The sequence below is a fragment of the Macaca fascicularis genome, chromosome 1 (assembly GCF_037993035.2).
Source record: "Macaca fascicularis isolate 582-1 chromosome 1, T2T-MFA8v1.1".
In the NCBI taxonomy this organism is placed as follows: Eukaryota; Metazoa; Chordata; class Mammalia; order Primates; family Cercopithecidae; genus Macaca; species Macaca fascicularis.
Genome location: NC_088375.1, coordinates 42,943,288 through 42,967,373, shown reverse-complemented (window position 1 = coordinate 42,967,373; position 24,086 = coordinate 42,943,288). Strand labels below are relative to the sequence as shown.

General features: G+C 40.4%; 1 non-coding gene across 1 annotated transcript; it reads right to left on the bottom strand.

Moving 5' to 3' along the window:
• Positions 1-18,732: 18,732 nt before the first annotated feature.
• Positions 18,733-18,794, bottom strand: LOC123571066 (U7 small nuclear RNA). Its single transcript, XR_006695237.2, has one exon. It is a non-coding gene; the product is annotated as a U7 small nuclear RNA (small nuclear RNA).
• Positions 18,795-24,086: the final 5,292 nt, after the last annotated feature.

Here is a 24,086-nt window from a genome sequence, read left to right as displayed (position 1 = left end):
TGGCGGGCACCTGTAATTCCAGTTACTCGGGAGGCTGAGCCACAAGAATCACTTGAACCCGGGAGGCAGAGTTGCAGTGAGCTGAGATGTCACCGTTGCACTCCACCCTGGGTGACAGAGCAAGACTCCAACTCAAAAAAAAAAAAAAAATCTATTACAAGTTTCAAAAAGTAAAATTTTAATCCATTTATATTTTAAAGATAAAATTAACCAGCTAGCTACAGCTCTGGATCACAAACCCAAGTGGTTGTGTTTTCGGGTAATATAATGAAATAATATAATGAACGTCACACATCGTGAAGAGGTCACATGGTGAAAGGCCTCCCTGCCCTGGCTATCCAGCCACCCTCTTCACTGACAGCCTTCCCCAGAGTAATCACTTTTTCCAGTTTCTTTGTATCTTTCTCGAGATATTCTAATCATATACAGGCATAAATGTGTGTATCACCTTTTAAAACACAAATGGAAACACCACAGTAATATTAATAATAGTTTTAGGCAAAAATAATCAATGGATGCTCAAATTAGTGGATAAGAAAGTACAATGAGTAACAGGATATTTGCATAGTCTCAAATTAACTCCCCACAAGACACTTGCTATGTTCAGAATTGTGTCCTTCCAAAATTCATACAGTAAAGCTCTAACCCCCAGTGTGATAATATTTGGAGTTAGGGCCTTTGGGAAGTAATTAAGTTCAGATGAGGTTATAAAGTTGAGGCCCTTATGATGGGGTGAATGTCCTGATAAGAAGAGACAGCAGAGAGCTTGCTTTCCTTCTGTCTCCACCATGTGAAGACAGAGCAAGAAGGTTGCTGTCTGCAAGCCCGGAAGAGAGCCCTCACCAGAAACCAAACCCTTCTGGATATCCTGCTGGACCCTGCTGGATCTTGATGTTGGACTTCCAGCCCCCAGAACTATGAGAAAACGGATTTTTGTTGTTTAAGTCACCTAATTTATAGTATTTTGATATGGCAGCCCAAGCTGGCTAATTACAAAAGAAAAACAAAATAACTTGGCAATGGAGAACGCTAGCAGATACCACCTTAACCAAGTGATCGAGTTAACATCTCCAGCAACAAGGCACATCAACATTATGTGCCTCCTGATGTGCACTGTGAAGAGCTAACATCCCTTCTGTGGTATTCTTGCAAAAAAAAAAAAAATCAAAACCTGTATCTAATCATGAGGAAACCTTAGACAGTCCCATTTTACAAAATATCTGATGAATAGTCTTCAAACGTGTCAAGATCATCAAAGGAGAAGAAAGAAGATGAACTGGAGGAGCTATCCCTGATTAAAGTATACTGAAGGGCATTAGAGGAGCAATTGAAAAAAATTTTGAATAAAAATCTTCAAAGGTCTGTGGATTAGTTCATGTGATTTCATCAATGTTAATTTCCTAGTTATGTAACTTTTTATAAGTATAAAGTTATTTTAAAAAGAAAAGTAAATTTTAAAAATTAAAAACACAAGTGGTTGTGTTCTGTGTATTTTCCATCTTTCATTTCTCCTCTAAACTATGTCGTAAGCATCATTTCATGTCAGTATAGACACTGCATTTTTAATGAATGTGAACTGTTCCGCTGCATGGATTTATGTCTTTAATCAGTTCCTTATTAATGAATACTTTGAGCTATTTCCTAGCTTTTGCTGTTACAGTGTTGCAGTTAACATTCTTTTCAATAAGACTTTTTGTGAACATGGTAAAGCCACTCTAAATGCACAATAAACTAGTGTCCCCCTTCCTTTAAGAAAGAGGTTCCCCAACCTTTCTGGCACCAGGGACCAGTTTTGCAGAAGACAATTTTTCCACAGATAGGGGTAACGGGATGGTTTCGGGATGAAACTGTTCCACCCAAGCATTAGATTTTCATAAGGAGCTCGCAACCTAGATCTCTCACAAGCACAACCTAGATCCCTTACAATAGGGGTCATGCGCCTATGACAATCTAATGCCACAGCTGATCTGACAGGAAGTGGAGCTCAGGCGGTAATGCCTGCTTGCCGGCTGCTCACTTCCTACTGTACAGCCTGGTTCCTAACAGGCCACAGACCAGTACCTGTCTGTGGCCTAGGGTTTGGGGACCGTGCTGTAAGACTTAGAATTCAGACCAAGCAAATGTTCAGGACAGAATAACATATGTGACCAAGCTCTTTATCAAAGCCAGAGTTGAGAAAAATAATACATGATTTATTTTTTGATATTATAAATTCTTAATGTTGTGGTTAAAATGAAGCAGTTTTTAAGATTGTCTTATCCATTGAACATATATTCCTTGGCTTTTTACTTGTCATCTAAATTATTTAATTTAGGGGTAGAAAAAGTAAAATCATCACAAATGTTACTAGTTAAGGCATTTTTTTAAAAAAATAGATGAAATTAATCCTAAATTTAAAATTCTAATGCACCTGCCTTCTCTGGTAATTAAGACTGTAACCAAATCTTTAGCGTGCAAATCAGCTGTTTTAATGATCTGAATCCTAAGGCATGTGCAAGAGTTTAAGATAAACTTAATAGGCCAGGCGCAGTGGCTCACCCCTGTAATTCCAGCACTTTGGGAGGCCAAGGCAGATGGATCACCTGAGGTCTGGAGTTCGAGACCACTCTGGCCAACACAGTGAAACCCTGTCTCTACTACAAATACAAAAAATCAGCCGCACATGGTGGCACGCACCTGTAGTCCCAGCTACTTGGGAGGCTGAGGCGGAAGAATCGCTTGAATCTGGGAGGCAGAGGCTGCAGTGAGCCAAGATTGCACCACTGCACTCCAGTCTGGGAGACAGTGAGACTCTGTCTAACGAAAAAAAAAAAAAAAACCACCCTAACTATTGCAATAAAATGCTAAAATGCACTTATCTACAAGAAATACTGTATCAGTAATCAGAAAACTCTGAACGCATTATCCCTCTCTTCTTCACTCTGTACTGTAAACATAACCTTCTTACTGTCCATTTGCCACCTTAATTTACTTCAGCAAGTGGTCAAACAAGGCATTCTGATGCCAAGTCCATGCTTAAGGAAAGAGGAGAGATATTTTGAGCTTGTTCTTTCCCTTTTAAAGTCTTCCACACGTTTTTTTATCATTGAAACAGCATCTATCAAGCACTATGCCGGGTATTTCGCAAAGCCAATGAACAGTTCCCATCCACTTTTTAGCTTATAACAACAAACCAAGAGCAAATACAGCAAACCAATAAACGTGGGTTTTCTGCTGAAGGTCAAGTAAACAGAGCACTGAATGAGGTGAAGGACTGTTATTAGAGGTCCTTTATTTTTCCAGTAAGGTCTTTCTGGAAATTTCCAGATATTAGGATTCATTTGAGGAAAAAGCTAGGAAGCCATATTAATCTCCTCTGTCTTTTGTAACAAAGTATTACAAATAATAATAATTTGGTAGGTTTGAAAACAATGGCAATTTATTCTCTTGAAACCAGAAGTCCAAAATCAGTATCACTAGACCCAAATCTCCCTTATGGCATCCCAGAGGCTCTAGGGGAGAATCTGTTCCTCCGTCTTCTAGCATCTGGTAGCTGCCAGCTTTCCTTGGTTTGTGGCTGCAAGCCAATATCTGCCTCCATGTTCACACTGACTTCCGTTTGTGTCAAATCTTCTTTTGTCTCTCTCTTATAAGGACACTTGTGACTGAATTTGGGGCCCTCCCACGTAATCTGGAATAATCTCCCCATCTTAAAAATCTCTTACTAAATCACATCTGCAATGACCTTTCTTCCATTTGTGGTAACAATGACAGGTCCCAGAGATTAAGATCTGATATCCTTGGGGACTATTATTCAACCTACTCCAGAGTTCCTTCCCTTTTGTGGGGAGCAGTGTTCTAGAAAGCTTGAAATCAAAGTAAGGGAAGTCAGTCAGTGCAGTGGCTCATACCTGTAATCCAAACAACTTGGGAGGCCAAGGTAGGTGGATCACTTGAGGTCACAAGTTTGAGACCAACCTGGCCAACATGGTGAAACCCCATCTCTACTAAAAACAAAAAATTAGCCAGAAATGATGGCGGGCACCTGTAATCCCAGCTACTTGGGAGGCTGAGGTGGGAGGATCTCTTGAACCAGGAAGCAGAGACTGCAGTGAGCCGAGATCGTGCCACTGCACTCCAGCCTGGGTGTCAGAGTGGGGCTTCATATCAGAAACAAAAAAATGAACAAAAAGCAAAGTAAGGGATGTAGAGGATCTCACCAACACAGGAATAAAGAGTTTGAGTTTGTGTTGCTTTTGTTGTTTATCAGAGTGTCTAGTTGAAGCCTTGAAAGTACTGACTGAGATAAAATGTAATTGGCAGGGGTTCTGGAGGAAAGGTGTGGTGACCAAGGAAAACCCAGGGGTCACAGATCCCAGACTCATCAAGACTGTGGGCTGAGAACCAACAGTACTTTCACCTACTTATTCTGGCTTTCCTAGGGTCTACCTTGACACAGACCATCTTAGCCTCCCACCAGCGCCCCCAGGACTCACACATACTCCAGAGACAGCCACAGCAACACCCCCACCTTTGCCCACCCCCAGTGCTCCTTGCTGGATGGCCTTCTCCTTTCACAACTCTGTTTGCATTCCATTTCATTCTACTCTTTCCACCAGATGGTCTGCTTATTCTTATTATAGCTGAAAAGAATTCAGCCAGATTAAAATAAATCCTCTGTAGTCATCACCTAAGTGTTAATGTAAGCCCAATGCTTGTCTTAATACCAATTTTTCTATTTAAAGTCTTAGTACAATGTCTTGGGGTGACAGGGGTGAACAGGATGACAAACTGCATGTTTTTTTTTTATACCTTTTGAATGAAACTAAGGAGACTAAGCAATTTTTTGGGCGGGGGACTAATGATTTTAAGTTCTTTTTACTATAACTTGGGTGCTAGATAATATCCTCCACATGACAGCCTAAGAACAGCCACCAATCCTGGTTATAAGGGACTTATTGCTCTCTAGGAAATACAAGGGGCCTGTTCCAGGAGATGTTTCACAGGAGCACTTATGTGTGGCTTTGGCTTCTTGCCTATGGTGCACTCTAGCATGGTACACAATCCCTGGGTTCCATGTCAGATCACCTAGGTTCACACCCCTGCTCCAACACTCATCATTCTTGTGAATTGCTTCACAGAGGTTGCTTGAGGGTTCAACGAGATAACACGTGTTTTATGTGTCAATTTGGCAAGGCTCCAGTCTCCAGTTATTCAATCAAACATTAACCATAGTGGTGCTGTGAGAGTATTTTGTAGATGTGCTTAAAGTACATAAACCTGACTATAAGTAAGGGGGGTTATCCTCAATAATCTGAGTTGGTCTGATTCAATCGGTGAAAGGCCTTAAAAACCAAATTGCAGTTTCCCAGAAGAAGAAGAAATTCTGTCTGTGGCTGGTAGCCTCAGCTCATGCCCCAGGGTTCCAGCCTGCCCTTCCTAACAGCCTTGCCTACAGAGCCCCCACAATCACATAAGCCAACTCCTCTCAATAAATGTCTATATATGTCCTGCTGGTCTTGTGTTTCTGGTTGAACCTTGTCTAATGCAAGACAGAATGCGCAGGACAGACACTGACACAATGCTCAGAAGGTTTTTGCTCCTATTTTTGTTGGTGATGGTGGTGGTAGTGGTAATAGTGATGGTGGCGTTATATAACATAAACTGGAGTTTTCCCATTCCTATTGGAAATTTTCCAATGCCCAGTATTCTCTCCCATTGACCCCAATAAGTACATTCTTTCTTGTCAGATCATGTGACTCAATGTTTCATTCAAAAAAATGCAGCCACTAAAAATTCTCCACTTAACAGACAAAACAACTCACATTCCAACCCATGTGATACGATTTCCACAGCCCAATAATTAAAACATGTCCCAGTAGAAATATGTGCTTTAGACAATCATTAGCTTGGAGAAATTTTTCATCTCTTGAGTATTAGAACAAATTCTACATTTACCTTTTTTTTTTTTTTTTTTGAGATGGAGTCTCACTCTGTCCCCAGGCTGGAGTGCAGTGACACGATCTGGGCTCACTGCAACCTCCGTCTCCTGGGTTCAAGCGATTCTCCTGCCTCAGCCTCCCAAGTAGCTGGGACTACAGGCACACACAACCATGCCCAGCTAATTTTTGTATTTTTAGTAGAGACAGGGTTTCACCATGTTGGCCAGGATGGTCTTGATTCTTGACCTCGTGATCTGCCCGCCTCAGCCTCCCAAAGTGCTGGGATTACAGGCGTGAGCCACTTCCCCTTGCCTCTACGTTTACCTTTAAGTATTTTTTTTTAAGCCTAAGAATTATATTATTTCCTTCTACTTGCTCTCCTTGTATTTTCAACATTCTTTCAAATACATTAATTTTCACCTCTTCCTTTCTTCCTCTGCTATTTTCCACTTAACATGGCAGAATTATTTCAACTCCATGAAGCTATCTACATACAGCAATTAATTCTCTGCTAATAGGTTTATTCTATCTGTAACTGACACAAGTTTGTGGCAAGAGCCACACAAGCAACTCTTAGACCTGATGACATCACATTTTCCACTGACCTAAATGTCTCGTGCAAATTTGAAGTACAAGATTGTTTTCATTTTTTTTTCTAATAGTCTCCATTACTTCATGACTACTTTGTCTTCCAGAAGTATGCTTTATTGGTTCATTTGACAGACACTTATCAAGCACCTGCTATAAGCAAAAAGAATGTGTCACCTCTCCTATTCTCATGGTGTTTTCAACATATATGAGAGATAAACACAAATAACTCTATTAGTTAGAAGATGTTGATAACTGTCATGAGGGTGGTTCAGACAGTGTGATAGTGATTCTGAGAAGTGAAATGTCACGTCTGGTTGATTGGGTGATTACATTGAGAATAGCCTAACGACAGCTTCTGAGATAATTCTTAGAATGTCTAGGATTTCAACAGGCTGACAAGGAAGTAAGAACCATTTCAGAGAATGAAAATAGCATATGAGCACTGAAAATGACTCATTTTATACATGAGGAAAGCAGACAAGAATTTGCCCAAGGGCGTGCAGCTAGTCAGTCACAATAAGAACCTCTAGCTGGTGGACCTCTAGCTGAGGTCAGAAACCCCAAGGAAGCTGATATAACACCTTTCATCTGTAGCTTCTCCACTCCTAGTTATAGTGTGGGACTGAGACCTGAACTTCTGGGCCTCCCATGAAGAGGCCATCAAAACAAATTTCTCATACTTTATTCCCTCTTAACTCAACCACTCTCAGAAGTCTAAGACCCTATCATTCATCCACACATCTCCCTCCAGTCTGGATCCCATACTCCTCCATTCATTCCTCCCACCTTCTCTATCATCTCCTTTACTGGGCCACTGGGGACTCCCAGTTGGTCTTCACCTTCTTTTCCTAAATGAAACCTTTTCCTTCCTATAACCACAAGCAAGGGTTGCTTTTTTCTTTATAACCCATGAACCTAGAGCCTGATTGGTGTCTTCCTAGCTCCTAGAACCATTTTCAAAGCTTTCTTTTGCCTCTTCTTCTTTAAAATATCCAGCTTATATCATTAGACCACAATTCACTCACATCTCCCTCCTTGTAGATGGCATATATCAACCTCCTGACCACTCCTCCACTCACTGGTGACATTTTTTCCAGTCCATTACCTTCATGTCCTCACTGCCCTTTGTGCCCAGACATCTGCTCCCACACAAACTCTTTTAATTATTTTCCACCCCTTCCCTCCTTCTGACTACCCCAGAAAACCTTCATACCTGATTAAATTTAACTCTGGCCAAATTCTGGTAACTGAATTTTGCTAAAGAAAACCATTCAAGACCACTAAATCGTTCCACCATAAATTCATGACTCAGAGTTCGTGAATGGATACTCAAGACTTCCCCAGTGTGCTTGTTTTCCAGCTCTCACAGACAGCTATTTTATTCTTTCTCTTCCTCAAACATTCCTGTCTCATCCCAGCCCTTGACCTTACCTCCCATTTTCCTGAGAAATTAGAAGCCATTTAAATGGAGTTACCTTATCTTCTCATCGCCAAATCTATATATCTCCTTTCTTCTGTGCCTCTGCTTTCTACCTTATTTCCTGCAGTAACTAAGGTAGATATGTCCTTTCTTCCAAAAAAGCCCACCTACTCCACTGGGATCTCTGAATCCATGTTCTCCCCCTACTTTGCAATTATACCCTCTCTCTCCTATATCACCCGATTTCTCCCATGCTTCTGAATCAGTTGCATCAGATCTAATTTCTCTATTTATAAAAATCACCCTCCCTGGACCCAAGATACTCTCTAGTTATTACCCCATTTCTTTCCTTCTCTTTATAGCAAACATCTCAAAAGAATAACTCTATCTCCTGTCTCCACTTCCATACTTCCCAGTCTCATCTCAACCACTCCAATCAAGCTTCTATGTTCTTGTTGAGATCGCCAATGACCTCCATGCTACCAAATGCAATGGACACATCTTGTGCCTTCATCATGCTGAACTTCTTAGCAACATTTAGTGTTACTGATCACTCCTTAACTTTCTGAAACACTTTTCTCTTCCCAGAAGAGTGTCACCCCCACTGTCCTAATTTTCCTCTTACCTCACTGGTCTTTCACTCTTCAACTCCTCTTTTTCTACCTACCTCTGAACTTTGAAACAGCATTGGATTCTCTTCTTTTTCTCTTCTTACATTTGTTTCCCAGGTGACCTCATCTGAGTCTCTGATTCCAGTCACTTCCACCAGCAGAGCACAGATCCCTGACTAGGCCTCACAGTACTTAAAGGGACAAATGAGCCCAGATGGAAATTAGGCTGCACTCAACCAAGTGTACTCCCCACCAAAACTAGACGGGGTTCCCAAGGTCACATCCTGAGGCTCATTCACACACTCGGTTCTCCCCCATACAGTGATCTTTTCCCAGGACAGGGCATCACACAGACTTATCCAGAGCCATCCTTTGTGTTGAACTTCCATGCTCCCCACTCTGAAGCTGGGAAATCCCTCCTTCTTCCTCTCCCGTGTCTGCTTCCTGTCACAGAGTGAGTGAACTGCTTTCAGAGCACAGTCCCCACAACCACCTATTGCTTACACAGACCTCCTGATTCTGCATCCAAGATTTTTTTTACACTGTCAGATCCTTACTTATACATTAAATTCCATTTTATGCTACCCTGTATATACATTGTTCACATGAAATTCTTATCCTCTACAACCAACCACATTCCAAAAAATAATTGACCATTCATTCCTATGTGGCCCCGTAAAATACTAGCAGGGGATGCAGTGTGGCACAGAGAAATTTACTTTTCCAAACAGGTAAAACAAAAAGCTTGGTTTAACAATAATAAGTACTTTATACTTGTGCATCCAAACAACACCAAAAAATCTATTTCTTTATTCTTGTTTTCCTTTGCAATAGTCCATTACTATGTCATATTTCAAAACAAAAGCTAGTTTCCATAGGAAGGGAAAACAGATTAAGTAATACAATGAAGAAAGGAGTACTGTGTGTAAGGTTTGAATGTGAAATCTTTTTTTTTTATATTTTACTTTAAATTCTAGGTACATGTGCACAACGTGCAGGTTTGTTACATATGTATACATGTGCCATGTTGTGTCCTGCACCAATTAACTCATCATTTACATTAGGTATATCTCCTAATGCTATCCCTCCCCACCCCCTACCCCATGGCAGGCCCTGATGTGTGATGTTCCTCTTCCTGTGTCCAAGTGATCTCATTGTTCAATTCCCACCTACGAGTGAGAACATGCAGTGTTTGTTTCTTTGTCCTTGTGATAGTTTGCTGAGAATGATGGTTTCCAGCTGCATCCATTTCCCTACAAAGGACATGAACTCATCCTTTTTTATGGCTGCATAGTATTCAATGGTGTATATATGCCACATTTTCTTAATCCAGTCTATCATTGATGGACATTTGGGTTGGTTCCAAGTCCTTGCTGTTGTGAATAGTGCCAAAATAAACATACATGTGCATGTGTCTTTATAGCAGCATGATTTATAATCCTTTGGGTATATACCCAGTAATGGGATGGCTGGGTCAAAAGGTATTTCTAGTTCTAGATCCTTGAGGAATCGCCACACTGTCTTCCACAATGTTCAAAGTAGTTTACAGTCCCACCGACAGTGTAAAAGTGTTCCTATTTCTCCACATCCTCTCCAGCACCTGTTGTTTCCTGACGTTTTAATGATCACCATTCTAACTAGTGTGAGATGGTATCTCATTGTGGTTTTGATTTGCATTTCTCTGATGGCCAATGATGATGAGCATTTTTTCATGTGTCTATCAGCTGCATAAATGTCTTCTTTTGAAAAGTGTCTGTTCATACCCTTTGCCCACTTTTTGATGGGGTTGCTTGTTTTTTTCTTGTAAATTTGTTTGAGTTTTTGTAGATTCTGGATATTAGCCCTTTGTCAGATGAGTAGATTGCAAAAATTTTCTCCCATTCTGTAGGTTGCCTGTTCACTCTGATGGTAGTGCAGAAGCTCTTTAGTTTAATTAGATCCCATTTGTCAATTTTGACTTTTGTTGCCATTGCTTTTGGTGTTTTAGACATGAAGTCCTTGCCCATCCTTTGTCCTGAGTGGTATTGCCTAGGTTTTCTTCTAGGGTTTTTAATGGTTTTAGGTCTAACATTTAAGTCTTTAATCCATCTTGAATTAATTTTTGTATAAGGTGTAAGGAAGGGATCCAGTTTCAGCTTTCTACATATGGCTAGCCAGTTTTCCCAGCAGCATTTATTAAACAGGGAATACTTTCCCTATTTCTTGTTTTTGTCAGGTTTGTCAAAGATCAGATGGCTGTAGATGTATAGTATTACTTCTGAGGGCTGTTCTGTTCCATTGGTCTATATCTCTGTTTTGGTACCAGTACCATGCTGTTTTGGTTACTGCACCCTTGTAGTATAGTTTGAAGTCAGGTAGCATGATGCCTCCAGCTCTGTTCTTTTGGCTTAGGATTGTCTTGGCAATGCGGGCTCTTTTTTTCGTTCCATATGAACATTAAAGTCGTTTTTTCCAATTCTGTGAAGAAAGTCAGTGGTAACTTGATGGGGATGGCATTGAATCTATAAATTACCTTGGGCAGTATGGCTATTTTCACAATATTCATTATTCCTATCCATGAGCATGGAATGTTCTTCCATTTGTTTGTGTCCTCTTTGATTTCATTGAGCGGTGGTTTGTAGTTCTCCTTGAAGAGGTCCTTCACATCTCTTGTAAGTTGGATTCCTAGGTATTTTATTCTCTTTGAAGCAGTTGTGAATGGGAGTTCACTCATGATTTGGCTCTCTGTCTGTTATTGGTGTATAAGAATGCTTGTGATTTTTGCACATTGATTTTGTATCCTGAGACTTTGCTGAAGTTGCTTATCAGTTTAAGGAGATTTTGAGCTGAGACAATGGGGTTTTCTAAATATACAATCATGTCATCTGCAAACAGGGACAATTTTACTTCCTCTTTTCCTAATTGAATATCCTTTTCTTTGTCCTGCCTGATTGCCCTGGCCAGAACTTCCAACACTGTGTTGAATAGGAGTGGTGACAGAGGGCATCCCTGTCGTGTGCCAGTTTCCAAAAGAAATACTTCCAGCTTTTGTCCATTCAGTATGATATTGGCTGTAGGTTTGTCATAAATAGCTCTTATTATTTTGAGATACATCCCATCAACACCTAATTTATTGAGAGTTTTTAGCATGAAGGGCTGCTGAATTTTGTCACAGGCCTTTTCTGCATCTATTGAGATAATCATGTGGTTATTGTCTTTGTTTCTGTTTATATGCTGGATTACATTTACTGATTTGCGTATGTTGAAGCACCCTTGCATCCCAGGGATGAAGCCCACTTGATCATGGTGGATAAGCTTTTTGATGTGCTGCTGGATTTTGTTTGCCAGTATTTTATTGAGGATTTTTGCATCGATGTTCATCAGGGATATTGGTCTAAAATTCTCTTTATTTGTTGTGTCTCTGCCAGGCTTTGGTATCAGGATGATCCTGGCCTCATAAAATGAGTTAGGGAGGATTCCCTCTTTTTCTATTGGTTGGAATAGTTTCAGAAGGAATGGTACCAGCTCCTCCTTGTACCTCTGATCCTGGAGTTTTTTTGGTTAGTAGGCTACTAATTATTGCCTCAACTTCAGAGCCTGTTATTGGTCTATTCAGGGATTCAACTTCTTCCTGGTTTAGTCTTGGGAGGGTGTATGTGTCCAGGAATTTATCCATTTCTTCTAGATTTTCCGGTTTATTTGCTTAGAGGTGTTTATAGTATTCTCCGATGGTAGTTTGTTTTTCTGTGGGATTGGTGGTGATATCCCCTTTATCATTTTTTATTGCGTCTATTTGATTCTTCCCTCTTTTTTTCTTTGTTAGTCTTGCTAGTCGTCTATCAATTTTGTTGATCTTTTCAAAAAACCAGCTCCTGGATTTAATTGATTTTTTGAAGAGATTTTTGTGTCTCTATCTCCTTCAGTTCTGCTCTGATCTTAGTTATTTCTTGCCTTCTGCTAGCTTTTGAATGTGTTTGCTCTTCCTTCTCTAGTTCTTTTAATTGTGATGTTAGGGTGTCAATTTTAGATCTTTCCTACTTTCTCTTGTGGGCATTTAGTGCTATAAATTTCCCTCTACACACTGCTTTAAATGTGTCCCAGAGATTCTGGTATGTTGTATCTTTGTTCTCATTAGTTTCAAAAAACATCTTTATTTCAGCCTTCATTTCGTTATGTACCCAGTAGTCCTTCAGGAGCAGGTTGTTCAGTTTCCATGTAGTTGAGCAGTTTTGAGTGAGTTTCTTAATCCTGAGTTCTAGCTTGATTGCACTGTGGTCTGAGAGACAGTTTGTTATAATTTCTATTCTTTTACATTTGCTGAGGAGTGCTTTACTTCCAACTATGTGGTCAATTTTGCAATAAGTGCAATGTGGTGCTGAGAAGAATGTATATTCTGTTGATCTGGGGTGGAGACTTCTGTAGATATCTATTAGGTCCACTTGGTGCAGAGTTGAACTCAATTCCTGGATATCCTTCTTAATTTTCTGTCTCATTGATCTGTCTAATGTTGACAGTGGGGTGTTAAAGTCTCCCATTATTATTGTGTGGGAGTCTAAGTCTCTGTGTCGGTCTCTAAGGACTTGCTTTATGAATCTGTGTGCTCCTGTATTGGGTGCATATATATTTAGGATAGTTAGCTCTTCTTGTTGAAGTGATCCCTTTACCATTATATAATGGCCTTCTTTGTCTCTTTTGATCTTTGTTGGTTTAAAGTCTGTTTTATCAGAGACTAGGATTGCAACCCCTGCTTTTTTTTTTTTTTTTGCTTTCCATTTTCTTGGTAGATCTTCCTTCATCCCTTTATTTTGAGCCTGTGTGTGTCTCTGCACATGAGATGGGTCTCCTGAATACAGTACACTGATGGGTCTTGATTCTTTATCCAATTTGCCAGTCTGTGTCTTTTAATTGGAGCATTTAACTCATTTACATTTAAGGTTAATATTGTTATGTGTGAATTTTATCCTGTCATTATGATGTTAGCTGGTTATTTTGCTCATTAGTTGATGCAGTTTCTTCCTAGCATCAATGGTCTTTACAATTTGGAATGTTTTTGCAGTAGCTGGTACTGGTTTTTCCTTTCCATGTTTAGTGCTTCCTACAGGAGCTGTTGTAGGGTAGGCCTAGTGGTGACAAAATCTCTCAGCATTTGCTTGTCTGTAAAGGATTTTATTTCTCCTTCACTTATGAAGCTTAGTTTGGCTGGATATGAAATTCTGGGTTGAAAATTTTTTTCTTTAAGAATGCTGAATATGGGCCCCCACTCTCTTCTGGCTTGTAGAGTTTCTGCCAAGAGATCTGCTGTTAGTCTGATGGGCTTCCCTTTGTGTGTAACCCAACCTTTCTCTCTGGCTGCCCTTAACATTTTTTCCTTCATTTCAACTTTGGTGAATCTGATAATTATGTGTCTTGGAGTTGCTCTTCTCGAGGAGTATCTTTGTGGCATTCTCTGTATTTCCTGAATTTGAATGTTGGCCTGCCTTGCTAGGTTGGAGAAGTTCTCCTGAATAATATCCTGTAGAGTGTTTTCCAACTTGGTTCCATTCTCCCCATCACTTTCAGGTACACCAATCAGACGTAGATTTGGTCTTTTCACATAGTCTCATATTTCTTGGAGGCTTTCTTCATTTCATTTTACTCTTTTTTCTCTTAACTTCTCTTCTCACTTTATTTCATTCATTTGATCTTCAATCAATGATACCCTTTCTTCCAGTTGATCGAATCGGCTACTGAAGCTTGTACATTTGTCATATAGTTCTCATGCCATGGTTTTCAGCTCCATCAGGTCATTTAAGGACTTCTCTACACTGGTTATTCTAGTTAGCCATTCGTCTAATCTTTTTTCAAGGTTTTTAGCTTCTTCGCGATGGGTTTGAACTTCCTCCTTTAGCTCAGAGAAGTTTGATCATCTGAAGCCTTCTTCTCTCAACTCGTCAAAGTCATTCTGTGTCCCACTTTGTTCCGTTGCTGGTGAGGAGTTCCTTTGGAGCGGGGCAGGCACTCTGATTTTTAGAGTTTTCAGCTTTTCTGCTCTGTTTTTTTCCCCATCTTTGTGGTTTTATCTACCTGTGGTCTTTGATCATGGTGACGTACAGATGGGGTTTTGGTGTGGATGTCCTTTCTGTTTGTTAGTTTTCCTTCTGTCAGTCAGGACCCTCAGCTTCAGGTCTGTTGGAGTTTGCTGGAGGTCCACTCCAGACCCTGTTTGCCTGGGTATCAGCAGCAGAGGCTGCAAAACAGCTAATATTGCTGAACAGCAAATGTTGCTGCCTGATCATTCCTCTGGAAGCTTCATCTCAGAAGGGTACCCGGCCATGTGAGGTGTCAGTCTGCCCCTCCTAGGGGGTGCCTCCCAATTAGGCTACTCGGGGGGTCAGGGACCCACTTGAGGAGGCAGTCTGTCCGTTCTCAGATCTCAAACTCCGTGCTGGGAGAATCACTACTCTCTTCAAAGATGTCAGACAGGGACATTTAAGTCTGCAGAGGTTTCTGCTGCCTTTTGTTTGGCTATGCCCTGCCCCCAGAGGTGGAGTCTACAGAGGCAGGCAGGCCTCCTTGAGCTGCGGTGGACTCCACACAGTTCGAGCTTCCCGGTGCTTTGTTTACCGACTCAAGCCTCAGCAATGGTGGGCGCCCCTCCACCAGCCTCACTGCTGCCTTGCAGTTTGATCTCAGACTGCTGTGCTGCAATGAGGGAGGCTCCGTGGGCGTGGGACCCTCTGAGCCAGGTGAGGGATATAATCTTCTGGTATGCCATTTGCTAAGACCATTGGAAAAGCACAGTATTAGGGTGGGAGTGACCCGATTTTCCAGGTGCTGTCTGTCACAACTTCCCTCGGCTAGGAAAGGGAATTCCCTGACCCCTTGCACTTCCCGGGTGAGGCAATGCCTCACCCTGCTTCAGTTCACACTCGATGGGCTGCACCCACGGTCCTGCACTGTCTGACAAGCCCCAGTGAGATGAACCCAGTCCCTCAGTTGGAAATGCAGAAATCACCCATCTTCTGCATCGCTCACACTGGGAGCTGTAGACTGGAGCTGCTCCTATTCGGCCATCTTGACTTTTTATCTGGATGTGAAATCTTACATAGCTTTTCCAAAAATACCAATTTGGCTGGAACTTTAATCCTGAACATGACATTTAAACTTCTATGGAGTTTTAAACATTTAAAACTATATTACCTATAAACAAAACAAGCAAAACAGCAATCCCTTCCTGATTGAACTCAGGATGAATTTCTCTTGCAACACTTTTCACATTTGAGTAATGTACCTTTTTCTCTAGCCATTTTAAAATAGATTAGATTTGAAGCTCTCAAGGAGTCAAGTGACAACTAAACTAAAATAGGGTAGGAAGAAAGGTCTCATTCCACGTTCCTCAAAGCATATTCTACTGGCAATTAGTGCATTGGGCAGTAATAATGTTTATGACAAAGCCTATACTACTTTTCTTTGGGTTATGAATTATTTATTTATGACCTTTAATGAAAATCAGACACTGCCTCATTACTGTCCCATCCAAGAAGTTTGTCTTGCAATGAACTCTAGCAATATCTATTTTTCCCCCATTAGAGTGGTATGCATTTTAATAATTAGAAATGATATTATTAGGTAATCTGTTCAAGTCAATGTTTCTAGGACTATAAATTTATGGCTAGCAGGTGCCAATTCATGTTATTGGAAATTTGGAGACTATATAAGAAAGAAGCACTAGAGCAGTCAGATTCCTGAGTCTTACTGACCATCATTAAATTAGGGACATAGGAAGGGGTTACAAAACAGCTGTGTTCCAACTTTGAGTGCCTTAAGAGCTCAGAAGAGGTAGACATGTATTATTGAATACCATATCCATTTCCTATTTGATCTTTGTGTTCAAGGAATATTCTTAAGCTAATAGTTCAATCAGATAGTGCACTATGATAAAGGCAGGAATGAGCTTGGGTGGCATAAACATTTGGAGTCAGGCAGACCTATATTTTAATCTCAACTCCGCCTTAGACCTTAGGTGACTTCGGACAAATGGAATAACCTCTTAGCTTGAATTCCTCTTTCTGAAAATCAGAGAGCTAATACATAGCCTCAGTAAGCCTGTAGTTTGGATTTAAAGATGTAAATGTATGTACTGTGCCTGGTTTCTCTCTCTTTTATTTTTCTTTTTTAGCCTGAGCTCCTTCCTGCCAGTCCTATGGGTTGGTCTCCGGGCACAGTAAGAAAAATTGAGGTCACACAGATTCAGCCTTTGACCTCTGGCAGATTAGGACAGCTGGGCCAAGGGAACAGCAGGTACAAAAGTCCAAATGCTACCACTTCAGGTAAGGCCAGTGCTCAGCCAGGCTGCAGCAGGTGGATGGGGCACCATGGTTCGCTTTTGGTGAAGGGTTCACCATGGCAGTGTTTCTTCTCAGGCAGCTGCTATGACCATTTGATGATTCTAGCCAGGAATTGCTGCACCCACCACTCCATCCAGGCCAGTGAGCACAAAGCTGTGCAGCAGGGTCTAGGGGTCTTCTCCATGTACTGCATAGGCCTTGGCCCACTCTCACTGGCTGGGCCACCATCTGGCTGCAGTTCCACCTGCTGCCAGGCTTCAGACAGTAAGTAAACATTCTCCCCATGGGTACAGTGCCTGGCTTCTAATAAGAGTTAATTCCCTTCCCTTGAACAATTTTACATCAGGAATCAGTGGTAGATTCCATCGTATCACAACTGCTCACTGATTCTCTTAGGTATTCAGTACAGTATTGGTCTATTTGTTGCCTCTTTAGAGACAAAAAGATTTCTAGGGCTTTAGAGTCCAATGATAGGCCAATCTCCATCTAATGACCCATTTCACAGATAGAACTCATGGCTCACAAATGGTTTTGTTAACCAAGACAATAAAAATATTAAAGCTTTTCTATAACAAAATAATGCCTGTGGGCCCAGCTACATTTTTTTTTAATTAGATGTAGATTTCTAACAATCATTGAGTCCACTAATGCATACGCTCCAGAACAAAGGCAGGGAAGATTTTTTTTTTTTATTGTTAATACAGAATAGACAAGACTAACAGTATACACAACAATAATATTTCTGGGGGGGCTGAAGTTTGGCAAATTTATTAAGAGGTTAAAAATGATCTATGCTTTAGACTCAACAAATAATATATTCTAATGAAATAATGACGGTTGTGCATAAAATTTTACCCATAAAAGTGCTTAAAATGCAACATTTGTAATAATAATAAAAAACTGAAAACTACTGCTCCAAAATAGATCATTGCTAATTAAATTATGTTATATCCATACAACATAGCTATACAAAGCCATCAAGATGATGTTGTAGAATACTGATAGAATGTTATAGAATATTGTAGAATAGATATTTTAGAAATATGTTAATAATTGGTAAAGCGAAAACAAATTATAAAATGGTATGAATAGCATTCTTCCATAAAGAAAGAGAAGGAAGAAAAGGAAGGAAAGGAGGAAGGGAGGAAGGGAGGAAGGGAGGAAGGAAGGGAAGAAGGGAAGGAAGAGAAGGAAGAGGGGGAAGAAAAAAAACACCAATATTAATAGTAGTTTACTCTGGACAGTAGAAATTTGGGTGTTTGTTTTTAATTTGCTTTTCTTTTTATAATTATCTGTTTCTTACAATGTATTATAATTATGTATTCAATTATGCATAAGTATGGTAATTTTGAGGTATTTTTAAAGAAGTAATAAATTGTCCAAATATCCCAATCAGTTAAAACATCATGGGGAAAAAGAATAACAGACCAGGCAAGGTTGCTCACACCTGTAATCACAACACTTGGGAAGGCCAAGGTGGAAGGATCACTTGAGCTCAGGAGTTCAAGACCAGCCTAGACAACACAGTAAGACCTCATCTCTACAAAAAAATTATAAAAATTAGCCAAGCCTGGTGGTGTGTGCCTGTAGTACCAGCTATTCCTTAGGAGGCTGAGGCAAGAGGATTGCTTGAGTCAGGGAGTCAGAGGCCACAGTGAGCCATGTTCACACCACTGCACTCCAGCCTGGGTAACAGAGTAAGACTCTGCCTCTAAAAAATAAAAATAAATAAAAAAAAGAATAACAGAGGGGGAGGAAAGATGAGAACCTATAAAATATAGACTACTCCCTGACAAATGTCTGGAGAAAATTTTTAAACGTGTGTTGTGAAAAATAGGACATTAGTTAATAATAATTACATAATAATACAATTTTTTTGCATGTGGAGTTTTCCAGTGAAAACCAGAAAATCTAGTATATAAATTCTAAAAGAGTGGTAACATTATTATAATATATTAATAACAAATATTTTATAGTTCATAAAGTGATTTCAGACTAACTTCACTGCCTTTATTCAGTGACTGCTATGTTGATCAAAAACGGTACAGACACCATGTAAATAGATTTCTGCAAAGCATGTGGTGTTTCTCATAATATTCATTGGAGAAGATGGTGAAAGTAAACCTAAGTGGATTATAAATTTCCTGAACAATTGAAACACTCAGGAGATTCAAACACTTATATATTTAACAACTGCTCACATAGAGTTTCCTACACGCCAGACACTGTTTCAGAAATATTAGAGGCTTCAGAAATATTAAATTACTTAATTCTCACAATAGTCATAGGAGACAGGAGATGACAAAACCCTATTATAACTTCCTCTCTGCAGAGGGCAGGTTAGGTAACTTGATCAAGGTCAGAGGACTAGTGAAGGGCACAGCTGGGATTAAAGCCCAGGCAGCCTGTTTCCGGAGAGGGTGCCCCTAAGCACCACACTATCATGCACATCTTCACGGCATATGGGCCATGATTATGCACTTAATACATTTTACAAAGCAAATTTTATATCTTAAATTTAGGACCAGAAAATACAACATGTTATATAAATATAGAATGAGAGAGACAGATTTACATTTTAAAAAGTTTGGATTTATTTCAGGTCCAAAATAATAACAATGTAGTAGCTACAAAAACTAATTAATAAATTTCCAGACTTCATTAACAGGGAAGAAGTAAGGGAGAGGAATGGAAGAAAAAAGAACCAGGTTTATTGATTGCCTATGGTGTATCAGATCATTTATACATAATATTTGTTTTTCGTTAAAATTCTTGGAAGTAGGTAATTGTGCTAGATTAAATGCATTATCGGCTTCACTGGCCTCCCTCTATTCACATCCATTACAACGTGATTTTTTAACTACTCCACCCCCATCAAGAGATGAAATCTTCACCTTTTGAATCTAGGCTAGATTTGCTTTGGCCAAAAAACTGCAACAAAGTAATGTTGTGCCACTTCTGAGCCTGAGTCTCACAAAGCTGCCTACGCTTCCACCCTCCCTTTCCTGGAACCCTGCTAATCTCCATAGAAACAAGCCCAGAGTAGCCTGTGAGGAGATGAGAAACCACTTACGTCACGACAGCTGAAGTCATCCTCAACCAGACCAGCCCCCACCAACCTACTGACTTTAGATACGTAAGTCCAGGTTGGGCGCAGTGGCTCACACCTGTAATCCCAGCACTTTGGGAGTCTGAGGGGGACAGATCACTTGAGCCCAGGAATTTGAGACCAGCCTGGCCAACATGGTGAAACCCCGCCTCTACAAAAAAATTACAAAAACTTAATTGGGTGTGGTGGTGCATGCTACCCATCCAGGAGGATTTCCTGAGCCCAGGAGGTTGAGGCTGCAGTAAGCCATGATCATATCACTGCATTCCAGCCTGGGCAACAGAGTGAGATGCTGTCTCAAAGAAAAAAAAGAAGAGTCCAGCCAAGATCAACCAACTCTCCCAGAGTCTCTAGGGAAATAATATACAGACTTCTTTTTAAATCATTACATTTTAGGGTGCTTTGTTACACAGCAATCGCCATATGATTCAGTATAATTTTTTTCTCTTATAAATGTAGAAATTGAGGTTCAGAGATGCATTTTACCCTAAATCACCCAGTTTGTACGTGGCAGAAGTCAGCCCCAGTCTGTTTTATTTCAAAGCACATAACATTCAGATGTTAGAATAATCATCTCCCTGAGCTCTATACTAGACTGGCCATATATGAAGTGCTATATTTAATTCTATACAACCTAACACGAACCCAGAAGAAAATACAAAGAATTTTATGATGTCTATAAACTAAAACAAAAAAACAAAAATGAAAAAAATAAATAAATAAATAAAAGAGAAAGAAAGGTTTGCTGGCTGAGTACGGAAGCTCATGCCTATAATCCCAGCACTTTGGGAGGCCAAGATGGGAAAACAGCTTGGGGCCAAGAGTTTGAGACACACCTAGGCAAAGGAGCGAGACCCAATCTCTACAATAAATAAAAAATTAGCCAAGCATGGTGGTGCACACCTGTAGTCCCAGCTACTCTGGAAGCTGAGGTAGGAGGATTGCCTGAGCCCAGGAAGTGGAGGCTGCAGTGAGCTATGATTATGCCACTGTACTTCAGCCTCGGTGATACAGCGAGACCCTGTCTCAAAAACAAAATAATAAAAAATAAAAAAAAGAAATAAAAAGAAAGGTCTGCTTAGGTTGGAGAAGATAAAGCTCATGGAGGACATAAATAGAGGGGCAGAGTTTTTTCTGTTGCTCCTGTCTCATCTACTCTGATTCCTTCAAGCAACAGCTCCCTAGCACTCATGAAGAGACACATCTAACCACTTGTGCTGATTACTGGGTTTAGATGTTAATCTCAGTCTTCCTGGTCTTCATCACATCAGGGCCTACTCAACCCTTATAGACTCACTTTGAGCTTCTAACAGCCTCTCTCAAGTCCATCTCTGCATCTTACCACAACTATACTCAGTGTGATGTTTTCTCAAATTCCTTTCCAGGTAACGCTGTTCCCAGCTAGACTTGGCCTCCAAAATTGGTCTCTTTCACCACAAAAGGAAGCCTCCATATCACAAACACACTCACATTTTCTTTCCTGGCCTTGCTCCAGAGATCGACGGCTAAAACTAACAGGATTTCATCAGATATTAGCTTAATAAAAGGGAGATATACCTACCAGTGACATTTGTCAAGTAAAAGCACTAGCCCTTCATGACAATAAAGACCCAAATCCAGACAGCATGGTATGTTGTATAAGGGAATCCTCCTCATGTGATAACTTGGATAGCATAAGGTACTGAAACAAACAAAATCCCCAAATTTTAGTAGCTTAAAACAACATAATATTATGTCTCACTCCTGTATCAATCCAATGAGAGTATTTCTAGCTGCCTGACAGCTTTCCTGAATATGGTGATCCAAGGACCCACCCAGTTCCTTCTGTCTTGTAGTTCCACCATCCTTTGAAAACATTGAGCATTTTGTTTTTTATTTAGTCTGCCTAGGAGGCAAGAGAAGACAAACTAGAAAAGGTACCCATTTTTTTAACCACCTCAGTCAACAAGTTATGCATGTCAGATTCCATTAGTGAGACCTAGTCATACGTCCCTATCTAGATGTAAGGGGAGTTGGGAAATGCAGTCCTTGGCTGGAAAGCCATGGCCCAGTAACTATTCCTCCCTACAGAAGGGGAATATCAATATTTGGTGGGCAGACAACCATTTCTACTGCCATTGGTAATAAAATAAGTTCTGTTTTAAGGCTCTAAGTACTGTTTTAACTACAATGTTCACGACCCTCAACTTTCAGCAAGGTTCAGTTAAAAAAAAAATCCGCTTAAAAGTATCAATTTAGCCGGGTGCGGTGGCTCACGTCTGTAATTCCAGCACTTTGGGAGGCCGAGGCGGGTGGATCACGAGGTCGGGAGATCGGGACCATCCTGGCTGACACGGTGAAACTCTCTCTACTAAAAATACAAAAAACTTGGCCGGGCGTGGTGGCAGGCGCCTGTAGTCCCAGCTTCTCGGGAGGCTGAGGCAGGAGAATGGTGTGAACCCGGGAGGCGGAGCTTGCAGTGAGCAGAGATCGCGCCACTGCACTCCAGCCTGGGCGACAAAGCAAGACTTCGTCTCAAAAAAAAAAAAAGTATGAATTTAACTGCAAACTCTTCATATTTCTAGTTTAAGATATTAATCAGAAGCTCTTATACTAGACCCTAAGGACTTTGAGAGCAAGAATTGACTCCTTCAAGCTTTGTATGCCTGGAGCTTCCCACATATAGTAGCTACCCATGGAACATTTGCTGAGTAAATAAACTAGGCGCTGGTTATCCTATCCCAGGTTCTTTTTTTTTTTTTTTTAAGTTGGTCTGCTTTTTATTTTTATATTTATTTACTTATTTTTTAACTTTTTTTTAAAGGCAAGATCATTGAGACTTTAAACAAATTTTTTTTTTATTATTTTTGAGACAGAGTCTCGCTCTGTGGCCCAGGCTGGAGTGGAGTAGTGCGATCTCGGCTCACTGCAACCTCTGCCTCCCAGGTTCAACCAATTCTCCTGCCTCAGCCTCCCACGTAGCTGAGATTACAGGCATGCGCAACCATGCCCAACTAATTTTTATATTTTTAGTAAAGACAGAGTTTCACTATGTTGGCCAGGCTGGTCTCAAACTCCTGGCCTCAAGTGATCCACCCGCCTTGGCCTCCCAAAGTGCTGGGATTACAAGCATGAGCCCCTGTGCCCTGTTTTTTAACTTCTAAGTTCAGGGGTACATGTGTAGGTTTGTTATACAGTTAAATTTGTATCATGAGAGTTTGTTGTACAGATCATTTCATCACTCCAGGTATTAAGCCTAGTGCCTATTAGTTATTTTTCCTTATCGTCTCCCTCCTCCCACCCTCCAACCTTTGATAGGCCCCAGTGTGTTTTGTTTCCCTTTATGTATCCATGTGTTCTCCTCATTTAGCTCCCACTTATAAACGAGAATATGCAGTATTTGGTTTTCTGTTCCTGCGTTAGTTTGCTGAGGATAATGGCCTCCAGCTCCATTCATGTTCCTGCAAAAGATATGATCTCATTCCTTTTTATGGCTGCATAGTATTCCATGGTGTACATGCAGCACATTTTCTTTATCCTGTCCCCACCATTGATGGGCATTTAGGTTGATTCCATGTCTTTGCTATTGTGAATAGTGCTGCAATGAACATACATGTGCATGTGTGTTCATAATAGGACAATTTATATTCTGCTGGGTATATAGCCAGTAATGGAATTGCTGGGGTGAATAGTATTTCTGTTTTTAGCTCTTTGAGGAATCACCACACTGTCTTCCACAATGGTTGAATTGATTTATACTCCCAATAACAGTGTATAAGTGTTCCTTTTTTTCCACAACCTCACCAGTTTCTGTTATGTTTTGACATTTTAATAATAGCCATTCTGACTAGTGTCAGATGGTATCTCATTGTGGTTTTGATTTACATTTCTCTAATGATCAGTGATGTTGAACTTTTTCCCATATGAGTGTTGGCAGAATGTATGTCTTCTTTTGTAAAATGTCTGTTCATGTCCCTTGCGTACTTTTTAATGGTTTGTTTTTCTCTTGTAAATTTGTTTAGACCTTTGTTAGATGCATAGTTTGCAAAACTTTTCTCCCATTCTGTAGGATGTGTTCACTCTAGCCAGGGTTCTTTATACAAAATGAATGTGAATCCATACTTGAATTCAATGTTGGGGATGTTGTTT